Raw genomic sequence first — 25,121 nt, 5'->3', positions numbered from 1 at the left:
AACAAACGACCTCTGTTCTCACCTTTTTCAACCAGTCCATGCCAATTATTACATCAAAACTCCCTAACTCGACTGGTATTAAATCAATTTTAAACGTTTCATCCTCCAGTTTAATTTCTCTATCCCGACATATATTATCTGCTGAAATTAATTTACCGTTTGCTAATTCGAGTAAAAATTTACTATCCAAAGGTGTCAATGGGCAACTAAATTTAGCACAAAAATCTCTACTCATATAGCTTCTATCTGCACCCGAATCAAATAAAACATAAGCAGATTTATCGTTAATAAGAAACGTACCCGTAACAAGCTCCGGGTCTTCCTGTGCTTCTGCCGCATTATTATTGAAAACTCTTCCGCGGCCCTGCTCATTAGTATTCCCTTGTTTCGGGCAATTTCTAATAATGTGGCCTAGTTTTCCACATTTATAACAAACAGCGTTGGTATTACTTGCTCTGGCACTATTCGTTCCGACATTACTTGTTCCGACACTATGTGTTCCTTTAGTTCTGTAAAACCTTGGTCCGTAAAAATCGCACTTTGTCGCGCTATGACCATTTCTTTTACACCTGTTGCAAAATGTCGTGCAAAACCCCGGGTGATTTTCTTCACACCTATGACATGGCTGATTTTGGTTTTTGTTGTCGTTGTTGTTATTGAGGTTGTTGTTGGGATTGTTATTGTTGTTGAAATGGTTGTTGTAGTAGTTATTGCTGTTGGGACGTTTGTTGTAGTTATTGTTAGGATTGCGGTTATTGTTGCGATTGTTGTTGCGGTTGTTGGGATAGTTGTTGCGATTGTGGTTGTAATTGTTATTGTTGTTATACTGGTGATTCTTGTCACAGTTTTCCTCCCACTTCCTCTTGAGTTGTTTCCTGTTGGCTTCTTCGACCGCCTGCTCTTTAATTATTCCCTCAATCTGATTTATGAGTTTATGAGCCATTTGACTTGCCTTTTGTATGGAAGCGAGCTCGTGTGAACTCACATCTTCTTGAATCCTTACTGGTAACCCTTTTATAAACGTGTCGATCTTCTCTTCTTCATCTTCGAACGTTCCTGGACACAATAGGCACAACTCTGTGAATCGTCGTTCATATGTGGTAATGTCGAACCCTTGTGTTCGTAACTCTGTAAGCTCTACCTTGAGCTTATTGACTTCGTTTCTAGGACGGTACTGCTCGTTCATCAATTGCTTGAATGCCAACCACGGTAGTGCGTAAGCAGCATTTTGTCCTACTTATTTAAGATAGATGTTCCACCACGTTAACGCAGTACCTGTGAAGGTATGCGTAGCGTACTTAACTTTGTCCTCTTCAGTACACTTACTTATGGCAAACACCGATTCGACCTTCTCGGTCCACCGTTTCAATCCAATAGGTCCTTCGGTTCCATCAAATTCCAAAGGTTTGCAGGCAGTGAATTCTTTATAGGAGCATCCTACACGATTTCTTGTGAAATTAGTTCCACTGTTAGATCCAGAGTTATTGTTATTTTGCATCGCAGCCTGTACTGTGGCTATGTTTGCTGCAAGGAAAACACGGAAGTCTTCCTCGCTCATGTTCAAATTCTGACGAGTCGTCGGTGCCATTTCCTTCAAAAATAGCCCAAAAGAATTAAGTTAATCATATAGAATTTTAAGAGTAGTCAATAGTATTTCGTAGCATAGCATGAACTCATTTATAAAAGCTTTTTCTTCATATTAGCATTTTATAGTTTTAATTCGGGTAGTACCTACTCGTTAAGTTCATACTTAGTAGCTAATATACAATTCAACTACTACAATTCTATATGAAAAAACTGATTATAATAAAATTTCGCGTTCAAATTTTATACCATATTTTACAAACTTACAATACCGCTATTATACATATAGAATGAAATATAGCACATAATAACTTTGCTACTCGGCAGCTATAAAGGCAATTCTAGTTAATACGCAAGTTGTTCAGCAAAAGAAATAAAGACACGTAATTCATAAGTCCAGAAACAAGTCATGCATTCTGGTTTTACTAAGACGACTTCCCATCCTTGGTCTTGTGAAAGTAACCGTTATGACCATTGGCTAGGCAGCATGTTGTAATTCCGTCAAAAGGACGAGGGTTTCGTAATGTCCAACAACCCCGTAATAATCTAAAAACCTTGTTTCTCACCCCAACTACTGAATCCGTCACTTGTGGGAAGGTTTTATTTAAAAGTTGTAATCCGATGTTCTTTTTCTCACTTTGGTAAGAAGCGAACATCACTAACCCGTAAGTATAACATGCTTCTTTATGTTGCATGTTAGAAGCTCTTTCTAACTCACGAAATCCTATGTTGGGATATGTTGAGTCAAAATAGGTTCTTAACCCGTAGCGTAAAATTGCATTTGGGTTCCCCGCATTTAACGCTTTAAAGAAAACACGGCATAACTTACGGTCTCCCCAATGTTATATACCCCACCTATCAAAGGAAAGCCTTTTATAAACTAAGGCATTTCTGGAAAGTCTTTCAAATGTTTGACAAGTTAATTTCGCCATAACTAAATGTGCTGATGAATTCTGACCGACTCTAGACAAGATTTCCTCAATCATATCCTCTGGTAGGTCTTCTAAAATATTCGGTTGTCTACCCTTAACGTCCATTTGTTTATATTCTGTAAAATAGACAAGGATTAGATTCGTAAAAGATAATTACTAAATAATACAAATAATTTTTACATAGAACATAAAAGTACAAGCACACTACAATACATATAATACACAACATGATTACAACCCTCTAATCTGAATCACTGGTTTCTTCTTCTTCGGACTTGGTTCGTTTTCCTAATTTTCTAGGGATATATGGTGTTCCTCTAATACGAGCCGTCGTTTTCCACAATGGTTTAGAAAAACCTGGTGGTTTGGAGGTTCCTGGGTTATTGTTACAATTTAGGAAATACGAATGTTGCCGATACATATAAAGTTCATCGGGGTTGGAATCAGGTTTCTCTATTTTTATACCTTTTCCCTTATTATTTTCTTTTGCTTTATTAAATTGGGTCGAGGTAATTTTTATAACATCATCGGAATCCTCATCGGGATCCGATTCATCGGAAAATTGGTAATCTTCCCAATATTTTGCTTCCTCGGCGGAAACACCATTGACCATTTTTAACTTTGGTCTGTTGGTTGAGGATTTTCTTTTATTTAATCAATTTACTGTAGGTATCAATATTTCTTCCTCCGGAACCTCTTCTTCTTCCGGTTCCTCCTCTTCCGGTTCCTCTTCTTCCGGTTCCTCCTCTTCCGGTTCCTCCTCTTCCGGTTCCTCTTCGGGAATCTGTGAATCTTCCTAAAATATATTCGACTCTTCATTATTATTAGGTGAGTCGATGGGATTTGTACTAGAGGTAGACATCTATCACACAATATTAAACACGTTAAGAGATTAATATATCACATAATATTTACATGTTAATAATATATAGTTTCCAACAAAAAATGTTAAGCAATCGTTTTTGAAGAAAAACACGGTCGAAGTCCAGACTCACTAATGCATCCTAACAAACTCGGTAAGACACACTAATGCAAAAATTCTGGTTCTCTAAGACCAACGCTCGGATACCAATTGAAATGTCCCGTTCATATTGATTATAAACGTTCCATATTAATTGATTTCGTTGCGAGGTTTTGACCTCTATATGAGACATTTTTCAAAGACTGCATTTGTTTTTACAATATTAATATGTTACAACAAAATAAATCTCGAATGCAGTTTTAAACAATATTATACAAGCATGCTGACACCAAATCTTGTCCATATATTGGCATGCAACAGCGGAAGCTCTTAATAATCACCTGAGAATAAACATGCTTTAAACGTCAACAAAAAATGTTGGTGAGTTATAGGTTTAACCTATATATTTATCAAATCGTAATAATAGACCACAAGATTTCATATTTCAATATACATCCCATACATAGAGATAAAAATCATTCATATGGTGAACACCTAGTAACCGACATTAACAAGATGCATATAAGAATATCCCTTATCATTCCAGGAAATCCTTCGGACATGATAAAAACGAATTCGAAGTACTAAAGCATCCGGTACTTCGGATGGGGTTCGTTAGGCCCAATAGATCAATCTTTAGGATTCGCGTCAATTAGTAGATTGGTTTACTAATTCTTAGGCTACCAAGCAAAAAGGGGCATATTCGGCTTCGATCATTCACCCATATAATGTAGTTTCATTTACTTGTGTCTATTTCATAAAACATTTATAAAATTTCATGTATTCTCATCCCAAAATATTAGATTTTAAAAGTGGGACTATAACTCACTTTCACAGATTTTTACTTCGTCGGGAAGTAAGACTTGGTCACTGGTTGATTCACGAACCTATAACAAATATGTACATATATATCAAAGTATGTTCAAAATATATTTACAACATTTTTAATACGTTTTAATGTTTTAAGTTTATTAAGTCAGTTGTCCTCGTTAGTAACCTACAACTAGTTGTCCACAGTTAGATGTACAAAAATAAATCGATATATATTATCTTGAATCAATCCACGACCCAGTGTATACACGTCTCAGGCTAGATCACAACTCAAAGTATATATATTTTTGGAATCAACCTCAACCATGTATAGCTAACTCAAACATTACTGCATATAGAGTGTCTATGGTTGTTCCAAATAATATATATACATGGGTCGATATGATATGTCAAAACATTTGCATACGTGTCTATGGTATCCCAAGATTACATAATATATTAGAATACATGTATAATACAATATGAGTTAGCTAGAATATGATTAATATAGATTTGTTACCAATTTTCACGTAGCTACAACAAGCAAAATTATCCAATCTTGTTTTACCCATAACTTCTTCGTTTTAAATCCGTTTTGAGTGATTCAAGTTGCTATGGTTTCATATTAAACTTAAGTTTATGAATCTAAATAGAAAAAGTATAAGTTTATAATCGGAAATACAGGTTACAAGTCATTTTTGTAAAGGTAGTCATTTCAGTTGAAAGAACGATGTCTAGATGACTATTTTGGCAAACATACTTCCACTTTGAGTTTAACCATGATTTTTGGATATAGTTTCATGTTTATAAGAAGAATCATTTTCCCATAAGAACAACTTTTAAATCAAAGTTTATCATAGTTTTTAATTAACTAACCCAAAACAGCCCGCGGTGTTACTACGACGGCGTATATCCAGTTTTACGGTGTTTTTCGTGTTTTCAGGTTTTAAATAATTAAGTTAGCATATCATATAGATATAGAACATGTGTTTAGTTGATTTTAAAAGTCAAGTTAGAAGGATTAACTTTTGTTTGCGAACAAGTTTAGAATTAACTAAACTATGTTCTAGTTATTACAAGTTTAAACCTTCAAAAAAGGTAGTTTTATATATATGAATCGAATGATGTTATGAACATCATTACTACCTTAGGTTTTGTGGATAAGCCTACTGAAAATGAGAAAAATATATCTAGCTTCAAAGTATCCTTGGATGGCTTGAAAGTTCTTGAAGTAGAATCATGATACGAAAACAAATTCAAGTAAGATTTCTACTCGAAATAAGATTGTTAAAGTTATAGAAATTGAATCAAAGTTTGAATATGAGTATTACCTTGTATTAGAAAGATATCTTACTGTAAATAAGAAAGATTTCTTGAGGTTGAATGATCACTGAAAGTGGATTTGTAAGATTGGAAGTAAGCTAGCAAACTTGGAAGTGTTGTTGGTGTGTTCTTGAGTAGTTATTTTATAACTTGGTTTATGTATGGATTTATGAACTAGATTGAGCTAGATTTTGATGAAGATGATGAAAAACACTTAGAAAAATAGAAGAACACTTGAGAGAGAGTAGTTTGATGCATGTAAGTTGCAAAATGAAAGTGTTTGTGTACACCATCATTCACATGAAACTTGATCAATCATATAGACTCCATTAGTTTGTTATTTTGTGAGATATTTCATGCTAGTGTTAAATGATGGTTCCCACATGGTTAGGTGACTCACATGGGCTGCTAAGAGCTGATAATTAGAGTGTATATACCAATAGTAAATACATTTAGAAGCTGTGTATTGTACAAGTACAAATACGAGTGCATACGAGTAGAATTGTTGATGAAAATGAACGAGGATGTAATTGTAAGCATTTTTGTTAAGTAGAAGTACTTTGATAAGTGTCTTGAAGTCTTTCAAAAGTGTATGAATACATATTAAAACACTACATGTATATACATTTTAACTGAGTCGTTAAGTCATCGTTAGTCGTTACATGTAAATGTTGTTTTGAAACCTTTAAGTTAACGATCTTGTTAAATGTTGTTAACTCATTGTTTATTATATCTAATGAGATGTTAAATTATTACATTATCATGATATTATGATGTATTAATATATCTTAATATGATATATATACATTTAAATGTCGTTACAACGATAATTGTTACATATATGTCTCGTTTCGAAATCCTTAAGTTAGTAGTCTTGTTTTTACATATGTAATTCATTGTTAATATACTTAATGATATGTTTACTTATCATTTATCATGTTTATATATAGTGTATCAATATCTTAAAATGATTCATATGTAATTAGTAAGACGTTGTTATAACGATAATCGTTATATATATCATTTTCAAGTTTCTTAATTCAATAGTCTCATTTTTATGTATATAACTCATTGTTAAAATACTTAATGAGGTACATACTTATCATAATATCATGTTAACTATATATATATATCCATATATATGTCATCAAATAGTTTTTACAAGTTTTAACGTTCGTGAATCGCCGGTCAACTTGGGTGGTCAATTGTCTATATAAAACCTATTTCAATTAATCAAGTCTTAACAAGTTTGATTGCTTAACATGTTGGAAACACTTAATCATGTAAATATAAATTTCATTTAATATATATATAAACATGAAAAAGTTCGGGTTACTACAGGGGGCAGACTTAAAGTTTTCTTTTAAATTAAGTTCAAGTTTAGCTTCTGCCTTCTCATGGTTCCAAAGTGTACCATAGAGAGAGGACATGTTAAAGTTCTTTAAGGTCTGGGTGGTTCTTAAGGGGTCAGTGACAGGTTTCCATTTAGTATGCAGTGAGTCAATGAATTTGTTTACTTGTTCAAAATCAGTATATGTGATTTTTAAAGTAAGCATGTCAGCAACTAAGGAGTTAAACCTAATGAAAGTTTCTTAAGGGTCTCATTCTTATAGGCAAAGAACATTTCATACTCTCTTTTCAAAGCAATAATCTTGTTCTGCCTAACCTCATCCATGCCTTCATAAGTGACATCTAGATAGTCTAACATAAGCTTAGCATTCAGCTTTCCCTTAATCAGTTTGAACAGGTGGTTAGGTAAAGTTATAGCTAACAGAGTTCTTGTAACGACCCTGGATTTTCTGACTTATATTTATTAATTTTTATTATTAATACTTGCGTGTTAATAAATGTATTTTTATACATTTACTTGTTACCGTATTTGACTTTACATGTCCCGACTTGTCTTTGTGACACATGTACTTTTCACGAATAATATTTCTAATATTATTTACATTCATAATTAATTATTATTAATTATTTTTAATTAACTAATGCAAGTAGTTAATTACTTGGGCCTTATTTATTTAATTGTTACATACTTGGACTTGGGCCTTTATCAATGGACATGGACTTGGAAGCCCACCCTACTTTCTTAATGGACTAGTTAGCCCATCATTAAGCTAGTGAATTATTAAGACTTAAACAAGAATAATTAGTGAATGAGGAGACTTGTCACAAGCATGCTTACACCCCTTTCCCATGCAATTTAACTTTAATCCATTTTGAGCTTACACCATCTCCCAATACTTGAAAGTAGCAACTTGACCTTCCCCTTTGAGCCCTTGAAACCGACGGCTTTTGGCTAGTTGATGGGGAGTTCTTTTTTTTCAATTTTTGTTACATATACACTAGTATTGAACCTCACTTTTACATACACATACTTACACTCATTTCATCTCAACTTCCTCTCTAAAATTTGTAAGCATTATATCTTTTCTTTCTTCCTTTTTCCTTTGAAGAAAACCGAAACATATCATCATCATCTACTTGTTACTTATTGTTTGTTGTTGTTAAAGATCAAGTTCTATAGCTTGTATCTTCATAAATCTTGTTACTTCCATTTTTGTTTGATGAGAAAACAAGAACAAGGATCTAAGTTTCTATAACTTATGGTTCTACACTTAAATGTTTTAAAGATCTAAAACTCATAAGCCTTGAGAGCTTACTTGTGTTCATGTTTTGTAGACTTAAAGTTTACTTTTCTAAGATCCAAACTTTGATTTGAATCTTCTTAAGTATGAAACAAACATGAACATAATACTTGTAACTTTAGTTTATTTCTTTTTTTTGTAAGTACTTTAAAGTTGTGATGTTGTTAATTTGGTCAAGTATTACTAGTTAAACTTGATCTCATATTTCTTGAAACTAAAGTTAAACTTTGTAAGTTCAAGAACATGGAAGTATAACTTTCTAGTTATAACTTTGTACACTTATGTTAGATCTAAGTTTCTATAGCTTATGGTCTTCTAATTTTGTTGTAAATAAGAGCTTATAAGCTTACATACATTCTACAAGATTAAAACCTAAGTTTCTTGACTTATGGTTTCATTAAAGTTAAGATCCAAGTTCTATAACTTAGGGTTTAACTTAAGAACACCAGATCTAGACTTTTTAGTCTAGGATCTTCAAGATCTAACTAAGAACTAAGTTCTACAACTGAAAATCTTGTTTACTTAGTTTACTTTCAAGTTTGTAGCTTAATATTACTATTAGAACTCATGTATGTGTAGAATATAAGATCTTGATGTAACTTTGGTTCATCAAACTACTTACCACCCTTAAATGAGTTGTGCTACATATCTTAGACATACACTAGTGTTATGATGGTCAAAATTTGGTAAAGATGATGCAAACACATCAACGAGTTGTACACTTTAAGCTATAAGCATCAAGGATGAGAACCGTAATGAGCATCAAACACCAAGAACCCACCGGAGCACCTTACCTACTGTTTTCCAGGTCTGATCAGTAACCTGGGCTACTGGAAAGGTTGATTTCTAGCTAGTTCGGTTCGAGTATATGATTTTCCGTTTAGGCCTCATCTTAATCCGAGTTACGATATAGGATTTATGGCCTTCCGAAAGTCACTACACCCTTTTAACATTGTGCTGAAATTTCTGACCTACTCGCACTTAATCCGCCTCCACGGTCAAACGATGACGATTTTGGTTCTGGAAATTGGTCAGCCTCTATGGGACTCATATACGGAGACATGGCCACTGGTCTCACCTCATTTCAGTTTGTATAGAGGTCGTGGCGACTGAACAAAGTCAGCCTTTATTTCAAACTCTATTCTTGATTGAAACTTACTTTACACTTTTTGATTAATGATGAATGATGATGATACTTAAGACCTAATTTACATACATTTAAACCTTTGGGAACGATTTACTGACTTAGTAACTTTTGACTTAGGTTGAGGACCTTTCGGACCAACTTACTTGATTACCTACCGCGTATCGACTTTACTACTTTTCACTGTGAGTTATAGCATCCCTTTTTACTTTAACTATTTTGGGAACTGAGAATACATGCGCATTTTACATTTTACATACTAGGCACGAGTACTTAAACTTTATATATGTGTGGGTTATACAACGGCATAAACTTTCCCCTTAGCTCGATAACGTTTAGTCATTGGTCTTTGAACCGGTGAACGCGAATCTTAGATATAGATCCATAGGGTTTGACATCCCCACTCGGGCTAGTTGCGCTAGCATTTAACAGGTGTTTAATACTTTGTAAACTTATGCACTCGCCAAGTGTACTTTTAGGGGGTGTTATTTACATTAAGTTAGTTAACAAGTGCCCACGGTTATACATATACTTTTCATACTGTTTTGAAATACTGAAATCTCGTGGCCTACCTTACATTATTACTGTTATACTTAAACTATATCTCACCAACATTCATGTTGACGTTTTTAAGCATGTTTTCTCGGGTGCTTAGAGGTTTGGTTGCTTCCACTGTAGTTGTCATGCTGTGTAGACTTTCGCTGCGTTTATTAGAGATGTCTTCGCATGAAACATTTATTTTGCATTCAAACTATGTTACTTTTAAAACAATGAATTTGTAATGACCATTGGGTCACGTACTATTATTAATTGCCTTCTATTCGTAGAAGCACACTATCGGTTGCAAAACTTTTAATGTTGGTTAAGACGTCACTCCGCTTTATGAATGCAAACTTATTTTAAAACAGCATATACTGTTTGACCTTGTAATGATCCTGTTGTTGATTATCCGTACACGTTGATTTTGTACGGGGTGACACATTTGGTATCAGAGCAATGGTTGTAGGGAATTAGGTTGCATTAGTGAGTCTAGACCGGACCGAGTAGGATTCATTATTAGGACTAATCTACAAATTGCTAGTTTACTTGTTTCAACGGAACTTGCTGCATGCTGCTGCTTACTTTTACTGCTATATGTCGTATACTGCTACTTGTTTTCACTACTGCATGCTACTATCTGCTTTCGATTGAATGATACTTGTCGTTATTGCCATGCTACTTACTGCTATAGATGATCTAGACTGTCGTAGTTACTTTGCCTAATACGTGCTTGCTATATTACTTACTGACATGGAAAAAGTTATTTTTCCTTGTTCAGATATCGGATATCCCGCCCGTTATCATTTTGGAGAGCGACTCAGACTCATCTACCACATCCCCTGCCATTGTTGCCGATTCACAGATCCCGTCCTCTCTACCCTCCAGCGACTCTGGCGCTTCGTCCTCTGGAGACAGTAGCCATGCACCCGACCCAGTGATCATCTCAGATGGAGACGAGGATCCACAGGAGATTCCAGCTCCACCTAGCCCAGGACTCCTGAAGCCACATCACCATTTCGGTGGTGCTGTGATTCCTGGGGAAAATGGGGAGGGTCCTTTCCGTCATGAGCGTAACCATTGGGTCAGACGCCTTCCTGATGGACGTTTCGTGCCGATCTCACCTTGCAGATACCGACTGATGACCACCGGTCGAGCAGATCCACCCTCAGATAGTTCAGACGACTCATCATCCGATGACTTCAGCGAGGAGGATTCCGACGAGGATTCCAACGAGGACCCTGAGGAGACGCCCTTGCAGCCACCCTCTACCCCGCCAAAGAAGCGGTATCGTTTGGATGGTACTGTTATTCCAGGGTTTAACGGAGGTAGGTCGTTCGTTAACGCACATGGACTGAAGGTTAGGGTCACTGCCCGCAAGCGGGTTGTGCCTTACCCTGCTGATCCATTCGTGCGTAAGGCTTCACGATACGCAGCATCTGCTTCTGGTGCTGGACCGTCTGCACCACCAGCCCCACCAGCATCATCTGCACCACCAGCTCCACATGTACCATCTGCACCGCCTGCCCCACCAGCATCCCCCGTCGTCGAGGAACTGACGAGGGAAGTGCATATCCTCCGTGCTCGGGTAACTGAGTTCGAGGACCAGGTGTCCCACATGATGGACATCCTTTACCCACCGTCACCCTAGAGCTATTGTATTAGATTTTATTATGTAATCTCGTTTGTAGTTTCATGTTTTGCTAATGTATTGTACGAATCTTATGCGGATGTATGCAACTTTCTTATTTAATGAATGGAACTTTGTGTTGTTTAATTTTTGTGTGGTGTTCTATTTATGTTACTATATGATGATGTTGTGGTATCTGTATCTAGTTGCATTACTTAATTAACATGCGATGTGTTGATTCCATGTTGGTTACCATATACCGTATCATTATTTATTGAATGCTGGATTTTGACTTAAGTCAAAAATTTTGTTTAGAAGATCAATGGCAAACGGAAGATCAAAGCCCACAGCAGCACAGATTGAGGAAATGATAACTGAACGAATAGCCGCTGCAATTGCAAATGTCAACCCCCAAGCTCCACCTGTTAACCAGCACAATCATAATGGGTGTACCTATAAGGAGTTTCAAAGCTGCAAGCCCCACAATTTCAGTGGTACTGAGGGGCTGGTTGGACTGACAAGAAGGTTTGAGAAATTGGAAGCTGTGTTCCGTGTGAGCAACTGCTCAGAAATGAACAAGACTAAGTGTGCCTCCTGTACTCTGTCGGATGGCGCTTTAACCTGGTGGAACACACTGGCTCAGGCTAAGGGTATTGACGAGGCTTATGCTACGCCGTAGGAGGAATTTAAGGGGGCTATGATTGATGAGTATTGCCCCAGAACGGAGATCCAGAAAATGGAAGCTGAGTTTTGGGAGTTGAAGGTTGTGGGAACCGATCTTGACAGTTATAACTGAAGGTACTTGGAACTAGCTTTGATGTGTCCAACGATGGCTACCCCGAAATTTAAGCGCATGGAACGGTATTTGTGGGGACTTCCCAAGTCCATTCAAGGAAATGTCACCTCTTCAAAACCAGCTGATGTCCCAGAAGCTATGCGCATGGCGCACACCCTGATGAACCAAATTACCAGCAAGGAACCCAAGAAGGCGAAATCAGAATCGGGGACTAGTGGTGAGAAACGTAAGTGGGACAACAACAAGGGAAGAGTCTTTGATCAAAACTCAGCTAAGCGACATGAGGGTTTCAAGGGAAACAACGATGGGAGGAACCCCAACCCGAACACTAGCTCGAACCCTAACTACAAGGGTAGTCTACCGCAGTGCAAGAGATGCTACAAGCATCACACTGGGTATTGCAACGTAGTCTGTGAAAAATGTAAAAGGACAGGGCATATTGGCAAAGACTGCAAGATCACTACCCCAACTGTGAAGACAAACCCTAATGGACCAAGAAAGTACTATGAATACAGACAACAGGGCCACTTCAGGAATGAATGTCCCAACAAGAGAAAGGACAGCGGGCCAGCGCGTGGTAGAGCTTTCAACGTAAACGCAAGGGATGCCCGTGAGAACCCTGACTTGGTTACAGGTATATTTACTATCAACAATCTATTAGCTTTTGTTCTATTCGATACTGGTACCGATAGAAGTTATGTATGTAGACACTTTTGCTCCAAGTTAAATTGGTCATTAGTTCATTTAAAGGAGAGTATGTTTGTTGAGGTAGCCAATAGAAAACTTGAGAAAGTTGACCAAATTTGTCGAGGAGCTATTATCAACATAGCTGGTGTGGATTTCGAGATTGACTTGATACCCATTAAATTGGGAAGCTTTGATGTTATTGTCGGTATGGACTGGTTGACCAAGATAAGGGCTGATATTATCTGTGGAGATAAAGCTCTTCGTATACCACACGGAGATGGTGAGCCACTGATTATTTACGGAGAGAGATGTAACTCGAAGCTGAACCTCATTAGTTGAATGAAAGCACAAAAGATCATGAAGAAAGGACGTCTTGCTGTTTTAGCACATGTTAAAACGTTAGAAACTGAGGTGAAGAGCGTGGATGGCATACGAATTGTGAACGATGTAGTGACCCGAACTTTTCCATGTTTATATATATTAATTGAGATTGATATTTACATGATTAAATGTTTCCAACATGTTAAGCAATCAAACTTGTTAAGACTTGATTAATTGAAATATGTTTCATATAGACAATTGACCACCCAAGTTGATCGGTGATTCACGAACGTTAAAACTTGTAAAAACTATATGATGACATATATATGGATATATATATATAGTTAACATGATACTATGATAAGAAAACATATCATAAAGTATATTAACAATGAACTACATATGTAAAAACAAGACAACTAACTTAATGATTTTTAAACGAGACATATATGTAACGATTATCGTTGTAAAGACATTTAATGTATATATATCATATTAAGAGATATTCATACATGATAATATCATGATAATATAATAATTTAAAATCTCATTTGTTATTATAAATATTGAGTTAACAACATTTAACAAGATCGTTAACCTAAAGGTTTCAAAACAACACTTACATGTAACGACTAACGATGACTTAACGACTCAGTTAAAATGTATATACATGTAGTGTTTTAATATGTATTTATACACTTTTGAAAGACTTCAATACACTTATCAAAATACTTCTACTTAACAAAAATGCTTACAATTACATCCTCGTTCAGTTTCATCAACAATTCTACTCGTATGCACCCGTATTCGTACTCGTACAATACACAGCTTTTAGATGTATGTACTATTGGTATATACACTCCAATGATCAGCTCTTAGCAGCCCATGTGAGTCACCTAACACATGTGGGAACCATCATTTGGCAACTAGCATGAAATATCTCATAAAATTACAAAAATATGAGTAATCATTCATGACTTATTTACATGAAAACAAAATTACATATCCTTTATATCTAATCCATACAACAACGACCAAAAACACCTACAAACACTTTCATTCTTCAATTTTCTTCATCTAATTGATCTCTCTCAAGTTCTATCTTCAAGTTCTAAGTATTCTTCATAAATTCCAAAAGTTCTAGTTTCATAAAATCAAGAATACTTTCAAGTTTGCTAGCTCACTTCCAATCTTGTAAGGTGATCATCCAACCTCAAGAAATCTTTGTTTCTTACAGTAGGTTATCATTCTAATACAAGGTAATAATCATATTCAAACTTTGGTTCAATTTCTATAACTATAACAATCTTATTTCAAGTGATGATCTTACTTGAACTTGTTTTCGTGTCATGATTCTGCTTCAAGAACTTCGAGCCATCCAAGGATCCATTGAAGCTAGATCCACTTTTCTCTTTTCCAGTAGGTTTATCCAAGGAACTTAAGGTAGTAATGATGTTCATAACATCATTCGATTCATACATATAAAGCTATCTTATTCGAAGGTTTAAACTTGTAATCACTAGAACATAGTTTAGTTAATTCTAAACTTGTTCGCAAATAAAAGTTAATCCTTCTAACTTGACTTTTAAAATCAACTAAACACATGTTCTATATCTATATGATATGCTAACTTAATGATTTAAAACCTGGAAACACGAAAAATACCGTAAAACCGGATTTACGCCGTCGTAGTAACACCGCGGGCTGTTTTGGGTTAGTTAATTAAAAACTATGATAAACTTTGATTTAAAAGTTGTTATTCTGGGAAAATGATTTTTATTATGAACATGAAACTATATCCAAAAATTATGGTTAAACTCAAAGTGGAAGTATGTTTTCTAAAATGGTCATCTAGACGTCGTTCTTTCGACTGAAATGACTAACTTTACAAAAACGACTTGTAACTTATTTTTCCGACTATAAACCTATACTTTTCTGTTTAGATTCATAAAATAGAGTTCAATATGAAACCATAGCAATTTGATTCACTCAAAACGGATTTAAAATGAAGAAGTTATGGGTAAAACAAGATTGGATAATTTTTCTCATTTTAGCTACGTGAAAATTGGTAACAAATCTATTCCAACCATAACTTAATCAACTTGTATTGTATATTATGTAATCTTGAGATACCATAGACACGTATACAATGTTTCGACCTATCATGTCGACACATCTATATATATTTCGGAACAACCATAGACACTCTATATGTGAATGTTGGAGTTAGCTATACAGGGTTGAGGTTGATTCCAAAATATATATAGTTTGAGTTGTGATCAATACTGAGATACGTATACACTGGGTCGTGGATTGATTCAAGATAATATTTATCGATTTATTTCTGTACATCTAACTGTGGACAACTAGTTGTAGGTTACTAACGAGGACAGCTGACTTAATAAACTTAAAACATCAAAATATATTAAAAGTGTTGTAAATATATTTTGAACATACTTTAATATATATGTATATATTGTTATAGGTTCGTGAATCAACAGTGGCCAAGTCTTACTTCCCGACGAAGTAAAAATTTGTGAAAGTGAGTTATAGTCCCACTTTTAAAATCTAATATTTTTGGGATGAGAATACATGCAGGTTTTATAAATGATTTAAAAAATAGACACAAGTACGTGAAATTACATTCTATGGTTGAATTATCAAAATCGAATATGCCCCTTTTTATTAAGTCTGGTAATCTAAGAATTAGGGAACAGACACCCTAATTGACGCGAATCCTAAAGATAGATCTATTGGGCCTAACAAACCCCATCCAAAGTACCGGATGCTTTAGTACTTCGAAATTTATATCATATCCGAAGGGTGTCCCGGAATGATGGGGATATTCTTATATATGCATCTTGTTATTGTCGGTTACCAGGTGTTCACCATATGAATGATTTTTATCTCTATGTATGGGATGTGTATTGAAATATGAAATCTTGTGGTCTATTGTTACGATTTGATATATATAGGTTAAACCTATAACTCACCAACATTTTTGTTGACGTTTTAAGTATGTTTATTCTCAGGTGATTATTAAGAGCTTCCGCTGTCGCATACTTAAATAAGGACGAGATTTGGAGTCCATGCTTGTATGATATTGTGTAAAAACTGCATTCAAGAAACTTATTTTGTTGTAACATATTTGTATTGTAAACCATTATGTAATGGTCGTGTGTAAACAGGATATTTTAGATTATCATTATTTGATAATCTACGTAAAGCTTTTTAAAACCTTTATCTATGAAATAAAGGTTATGGTTTGTTTTAAAAATGAATGCAGTCTTTGAAAAACGTCTCATATAGAGGTCAAAACCTCGCAACGAAATCAATTAATATGGAACGTTTTTAGTCAATAAGAACGGGACATTTCAGTTGGTATCCGAGCGTTGGTCTTAGAGAACCAGAAAATTTGCATTAGTGTGTCTTATCGAGTTTGTTAGGATGCATTAGTGAGTCTGGACTTCGACCGTGTTTTCTTTAAAAATGATTGCTTAACATTTTTGTTGGAAACTATATATTTTTAACATATGAATATTATGTGATATATTAATCTCTTAACGTGTTTGATATTATGTGATAGATGTCTACCTCTAGAACAAGTCCCATTGACTCACCTAATAATAATGAAGAGTCAAATGTAAATTGGAATGATTTGTGGACTGATTCACAAGTTCCCGAAGAGGAACCGGAAGAAGAGTCGGAACCGGAAGAAGAATCGGAACCGGAAGAAGAATCGGAACCGGGTGAAGAAATAGAACCGGTGGGGGAAATAATAAAACGGTTAAGTAAAAGAAAATCCTCAACCAACCGACCAAAGTTAATTATGGTCAATGGTGTTTCCGCCAAGGAAGCAAAATATTGGGAGGATTACCAATTCTCCGATGAATCGGATTCCGACGAGAATTCCGATGATGTTATAGAAATTACCCCAACTGAATTTAAAAAGGCAAAAGAAAATAATAAGGGAAAGGGCATAAAAATAGAGAAATCTAATTCCAACCCCGATGAACTTTATATGTATCGTCAACCCCCGAAGTCCTTAAGTTGTAACAATGACCCGGGAACCTCTAAACCACCAGGTTTTTCTAAACCAATGTGGACAACGACGGCTCGTATTAGGGGAACATCATATATCCCTAGAAACTTGGCAAAACGAACCAAAACCGAAGAAGAAGAAACGAGCGAGTCGGAATAAGATAGTTGTATTCGTGTGGTGTAATATATGTAATATAGTGTTCTTATGCTTTATGATATATGTAAAAATTGCTCGTATTAATAAGTATTTTTTTTATGAAACTAACTCTTGTCTATTTTACAGTTTAAAAACACAAAATGGATAGACAACCCAATATTTTAAGAGACCTACCCGGAGACATGATTGATGAAATCTTGTCTAGAGTCGGCCAGAATTCTTCGGCACAACTATTTAAGGCGAGATCAGTTTGTAAGACATTCGAAGAACGTTCCAAGAATGTCTTGGTTTATAAGAGACTTTCGTTTGAAAGATGGGGGATATCACATTGGGAAACCCATAAGTTACGATGTGTTTACTTTGACGCATATATTGCGGGGAACCCAAATGCTATTTTACGCAACGGGTTAAGAAATTATTTTGACTCAATATATCCGAATATTGGACTTCGTGATTTAGAAAAAGCGGCTAACATGCAACATAAAGAAGCATGTTATGCTTACGGATTAGTAATGTTCGCTTCTCACCAAAGTGAGAACAAGAACATCGGGCTACAACTATTAAACAAAACGTTTCCACAAGTGACGGAGTCGGTAATTGGGGTAAGAAATGAGGTTTTTAGATTATTACGGGACTGTTGGACATTACGTAACCCTCGTCCCTTTGATGACATTACAACACGCTGTCTTATCAACGGCCATAACGGTTATGTTGCACAAGACCAAGGATGGGAAGTAGTCCTAGTAAAACCAGAATGCATGACTTGTTTTTGGACGTATGAATTACGTGTCTTTATTGCCTTTGCCGAACGACTTGTGTACTAGCTAGAATTGTCTTCACAACTATCTTGTATCAAAGTTATTGTGTGCTATATTTCATGCTTTATGTAAAATAAGCGGTATTGTAAGTTTGTAAAATATTGTATAAAAGTTTGAACGCGAAATATTATTACAATCAGTTTTTCATATAGAATTGTAGTAGTTGAATTGTATATTAGCTACTAAGTATGAACTTAACGGGTAGGTACTACCCGAATTTAAACTTATAAAACGCTAATATGAAGAAAAAGCTTTTATAAATGAGTTCATATTATGCTACGAAATACTATTAACTACTCTTAATATTCTGTATGATTAACTTGTTCCATTTAACTATTTTGAAGGAAATGGCACCGACTACTCGACACACCGTGAATATGAATGAAGAGGAATTCCGTACTTTTCTAGCTTCAAACATAGCCGCAGTACAGGCTGCGCTACATACCAACAATAACCTTGGATCTAGCAGTACAGGAAATCGTGTAGGATGCACCTACAAAGAATTCACTGCCTGCAAACCTTTGGAATTTGATGGAACCGAAGGACCGATCGGATTGAAACGGTGGACCGAGAAGGTTGAATCGGTGTTTGCCATAAGTAAGTGTACTGAAGAGGACAAAGTGAAGTACGCTACGCATACCTTCACAGGTTCTGCGTTAACATGGTGGAATACCTATCTAGAGCAAGTGGGACAAGATGATGCGTACGCACTACCGTGGTCAGCATTCAAGCACTTGATGAACGAGAAGTACCGTCCCAGAACCGAGGTCAATAAGCTCAAGACAGAACTTAGAGGGTTACGAACCCAAGGATTTGATATTACCACGTACGAAAGACGATTCACAGAATTGTGCCTATTGTGTCCGGGAGCATTCGAAGATGAGGAAGAGAAGATCGACGCGTTTGTGAAAGGATTACCGGAAAGAATCCAAGAAGATATAAGTTCACACGAGCCCGCCTCCATACAACAGGCATGTAGAATGGCTCACAAACTAGTGAACCAGATTGAAGAAAGAATTAAAGAACAGACTGCTGAAGAGGCCAATGTGAAGCAAGTCAAAAGAAAGTGGGAGGAAAACGGTGATAAGAATCACCAATACAACAACAACAGTAATTACAACAATAATCGCAACAATTATCCCAACAATCGCAACATCAATCGCAACTACAACAAACGGCCCAACAACAACAACAACAACAACAACAACAACAGCAACTACAACAATCATCCCAACAACAATAATAACCGCAACAACAACAACAATCAGAAGCAGCTATGCCAAAGGTGTGAAAAGAATCACTCGGGGTTCTGCACCAAATTTTGCAACAAGTGTAAAAGAAATGGTCATAGCGCTGCGAAGTGTGAGGTCTACGGACCAGGGGCTAATAGAACGAAAGGAACAAATGGTGTCGGAACGAGTAATGGCGGAGGAAGTAGTGTCGGAGCAAGTTATGCCAATGTAGTTTGTTATAAATGTGGAAAACCAGGCCACATTATTAGAAATTGCCCGAACCAGGAGAACACGAATGGACAAGGCCGTGGAAGAGTTTTCAATATTAATGCGATAGAGGCACAGGAAGACCCGGAGCTTGTTACGGGTACGTTTCTTATTGACAATAAATCTGCTTACGTTTTATTTGATTCGGGTGCGGATAGAAGCTATATGAGTAGAGATTTTTGTGCTAAATTAAGTTGTCCATTGACGCCTTTGGATAGTAAATTTTTACTCGAATTAGCAAATGGTAAATTAATTTCAGCAGATAATATATGTCGGAATCGAGAAATTAAACTGGTTAGCGAAACATTTAAGATTGATTTGATACCAGTAGAGTTAGGGAGTTTTGATGTGATAATCGGTATGGACTGGTTGAAAGAAGTGAAATCGGAGATCGTTTGTTACAAAAATGCAATTCGCATTATACGAGAAAAAGGAAAACCCTTAATGGTGTACGGAGAAAAGGGCAACACGAAGCTACATCTTATTAGTAATTTGAAGGCACAAAAACTAATAAGAAAAGGTTGCTATGCTGTTCTAGCACACGTCGAGAAAGTACAAAATGAAGAAAAGAGCATCAATGATGTTCCCATTGCAAAAGAATTTCCCGATGTATTTCCGAAAGAATTATCGGGATTACCCCCACATCGATCCGTTGAATTTCAAATAGATCTTGTACCAGGAGCTGCACCAATAGCTCGTGCTCCTTACAGACTCGCACCCAGCGAGATGAAAGAACTGCAAAGCCAATTACAAGAACTTTTAGAGCGTGGTTTCATTCGACCAAGCACATCACCGTGGGGAGCTCCTGTTTTGTTTGTCAAGAAGAAAGATGGTACATTCAGGTTGTGTATCGACTACCGAGAGTTGAACAAACTTACCATCAAGAACCGCTACCCACTACCGAGAATCGACGACTTATTTGATCAACTACAAGGCTCGACTGTTTATTCAAAGATCGATTTACGTTCTGGATATCATCAAATGCGAGTAAAGGAGGATGATATTCCAAAAACTGCTTTTAGGACGCGTTACGGTCATTACGAGTTTATGGTCATGCCGTTTGGTTTAACTAACGCACCAGCTGTGTTCATGGACCTTATGAACCGAGTGTGTGGGCCATATCTTGACAAGTTTGTCATTGTTTTCATCGATGACATACTTATTTACTCAAATAATGATCAAGAGCACGAAGAACATTTGAGAAAAGTGCTAGAAGTATTGAGGAAAGAAAAAAATGTACGCTAAGTTTTCAAAGTGTGCATTTTGGTTGGAAGAAATTCAATTCCTCGGTCACATAGTGAACAAAGAAGGTATCCAGGTGGACCCGGCAAAGATCGAAACCGTTGAAAAGTGGGAAACCTCAAAAACTCCGAAGCATATACGTCAATTTTTAGGATTTGCTGGTTACTACAGAAGATTCATCCAAGATTTCTCCAAAATTGCAAAACCCTTGACTGCATTAACGCATAAAGGGAAGAAATTTGAATGGAAGAATGAACAAGAGAAGGCGTTTCAATTATTGAAGAAAAAGCTAACTACGGCACCTATATTGTCATTGCCTGAAGGGAATGATGATTTTGTGATTTATTGTGACGCATCAAAGCAAGGTCTCGGTTGTGTATTAATGCAACGGACGAAGGTGATTGCTTATGCGTCTAGACAATTGAAGATTCACGAGCAAAATTATACGACGCATGATTTGGAATTAGGCGCGGTTGTTTTTGCATTAAAGACTTGGAGGCACTACTTATATGGGGTCAAAAGTATTATATATATACCGACCATAAAAGTCTTCAACACATATTTAATCAGAAACAACTGAATATGAGGCAGCGTAGGTGGATTGAATTGTTGAATGATTACGACTTTGAGATTTGTTACCACCCGGGGAAGGCAAATGTGGTAGCCGACGCCTTGAGCAGAAAGGACAGAGAACCCATTCGAGTAAAATCTATGAATATAATGATTCATACTAACCTTACTACTCAAATAAAGGAGGCGCAACAAGGAGTTTTAAAAGAGGGAAATTTAAAGGATGAAATACCCAAAGGATCGGAGAAGCATCTTAATATTCGGGAAGACGGAACCCGGTATAGGGCTGAAAGGATTTGGGTACCAAAATTTGGAGATATGAGAGAAATGGTACTTAGAGAAGCTCATAAAACCAGATACTCAATACATCCTGGAACGGGGAAGATGTACAAGGATCTCAAGAAACATTTTTGGTGGCCGGGTATGAAAGCCGATGTTGCTAAATATGTAGGAGAATGTTTGACGTGTTCTAAGGTCAAAGCTGAGCATCAGAAACCATCAGGTCTACTTCAACAACCCGAAATCCCGGAATGGAAATGGGAAAACATTACCATGGATTTCATCACTAAATTGCCAAGGACTGCAAGTGGTTTTGATACTATTTGGGTAATAGTTGATCGTCTCACCAAATCAGCACACTTCCTGCCAATAAGAGAAGATGAAAAGATGGAGAAGTTAGCACGACTGTATTTGAAGGAAGTCGTCTCCAGACATGGAATACCAATCTCTATTATCTCTGATAGGGATGGCAGATTTATTTCAAGATTCTGGCAGACATTACAGCAAGCATTAGGAACTCGTCTAGACATGAGTACTGCCTATCATCCACAAACTGATGGGCAGAGCGAAAGGACGATACAAACGCTTGAAGACATGCTACGAGCATGTGTTATTGATTTCGGAAACAGTTGGGATCGACATCTACCGTTAGCAGAATTTTCCTACAACAACAGCTACCATTCAAGCATTGAGATGGCGCCGTTTGAAGCACTTTATGGTAGAAAGTGCAGGTCTCCGATTTGTTGGAGTGAAGTGGGGGATAGACAGATTACGGGTCCGGAGATTATACAAGAAACTACCGAGAAGATCATCCAAATTCAACAACGGTTGAAAACCGCCCAAAGTCGACAAAAGAGCTACGCTGACATTAAAAGAAAAGATATAGAATTTGAAATTGGAGAGATGGTCATGCTTAAAGTTGCACCTTGGAAAGGCGTTGTTCGATTTGGTAAACGAGGGAAATTAAATCCAAGGTATATTGGACCATTCAAGATTATTGATCGTGTCGGACCAGTAGCTTACCGACTAGAGTTACCTCAACAACTCGCGGCTGTACATAACACTTTCCACGTCTCGAATTTAAAGAAATGTTTTGCTAAAGAAGATCTCACTATTCCGTTAGATGAAATCCAAATCAACGAAAAACTTCAATTCATCGAAGAACCCGTCGAAATAATGGATCGTGAGGTTAAAAGACTTAAGCAAAACAAGATACCAATTGTTAAGGTTCGATGGAATGCTCGTAGAGGACCCGAGTTCACCTGCGAGCGTGAAGATCAGATGAAGAATAAATACCCGCATCTATTTCCAGAAGATTCGTCAACACCTTCAACAGCTTAAAAATTTCGGGACGAAATTTATTTAACGGGTAGGTACTGTAGTGACCCGAACTTTTCCATGTTTATATATATTAATTGAGATTGATATTTACATGATTAAATGTTTCCAACATGTTAAGCAATCAAACTTGTTAAGACTTGATTAATTGAAATATGTTTCATATAGACAATTGACCACCCAAGTTGATCGGTGATTCACGAACGTTAAAACTTGTAAAAACTATATGATGACATATATATGGATATATATATATATAGTTAACATGATACTATGATAAGAAAACATATCATAAAGTATATTAACAATGAACTACATATGTAAAAACAAGACAACTAACTTAATGATTTTTAAACGAGACATATATGTAACGATTATCGTTGTAAAGACATTTAATGTATATATATCATATTAAGAGATATTCATACATGATAATATCATGATAATATAATAATTTAAAATCTCATTTGTTATTATAAATATTGAGTTAACAACATTTAACAAGATCGTTAACCTAAAGGTTTCAAAACAACACTTACATGTAACGACTAACGATGACTTAACGACTCAGTTAAAATGTATATACATGTAGTGTTTTAATATGTATTTATACACTTTTGAAAGACTTCAATACACTTATCAAAATACTTCTACTTAACAAAAATGCTTACAATTACATCCTCGTTCAGTTTCATCAACAATTCTACTCGTATGCACCCGTATTCGTACTCGTACAATACACAGCTTTTAGATGTATGTACTATTGGTATATACACTCCAATGATCAGCTCTTAGCAGCCCATGTGAGTCACCTAACACATGTGGGAACCATCATTTGGCAACTAGCATGAAATATCTCATAAAATTACAAAAATATGAGTAATCATTCATGACTTATTTACATGAAAACAAAATTACATATCCTTTATATCTAATCCATACACCAACGACCAAAAACACCTACAAACACTTTCATTCTTCAATTTTCTTCATCTAATTGATCTCTCTCAAGTTCTATCTTCAAGTTCTAAGTATTCTTCATAAATTCCAAAAGTTCTAGTTTCATAAAATCAAGAATACTTTCAAGTTTGCTAGCTCACTTCCAATCTTGTAAGGTGATCATCCAACCTCAAGAAATCTTTGTTTCTTACAGTAGGTTATCATTCTAATACAAGGTAATAATCATATTCAAACTTTGGTTCAATTTCTATAACTATAACAATCTTATTTCAAGTGATGATCTTACTTGAACTTGTTTTCGTGTCATGATTCTGCTTCAAGAACTTCGAGCCATCCAAGGATCCATTGAAGCTAGATCCACTTTTCTCTTTTCCAGTAGGTTTATCCAAGGAACTTAAGGTAGTAATGATGTTCATAACATCATTCGATTCATACATATAAAGCTATCTTATTCGAAGGTTTAAACTTGTAATCACTAGAACATAGTTTAGTTAATTCTAAACTTGTTCGCAAATAAAAGTTAATCCTTCTAACTTGACTTTTAAAATCAACTAAACACATGTTCTATATCTATATGATATGCTAACTTAATGATTTAAAACCTGGAAACACGAAAAATACCGTAAAACCGGATTTACGCCGTCGTAGTAACACCGCGGGCTGTTTTGGGTTAGTTAATTAAAAACTATGATAAACTTTGATTTAAAAGTTGTTATTCTGGGAAAATGATTTTTATTATGAACATGAAACTATATCCAAAAATTATGGTTAAACTCAAAGTGGAAGTATGTTTTCTAAAATGGTCATCTAGACGTCGTTCTTTCGACTGAAATGACTAACT

This window comes from Rutidosis leptorrhynchoides, chromosome 8 (genome assembly GCF_046630445.1).
Source record: "Rutidosis leptorrhynchoides isolate AG116_Rl617_1_P2 chromosome 8, CSIRO_AGI_Rlap_v1, whole genome shotgun sequence".
NCBI lineage: Eukaryota > Viridiplantae > Streptophyta > Magnoliopsida > Asterales > Asteraceae > Rutidosis > Rutidosis leptorrhynchoides.
This window is presented reverse-complemented; position numbering follows the sequence as displayed.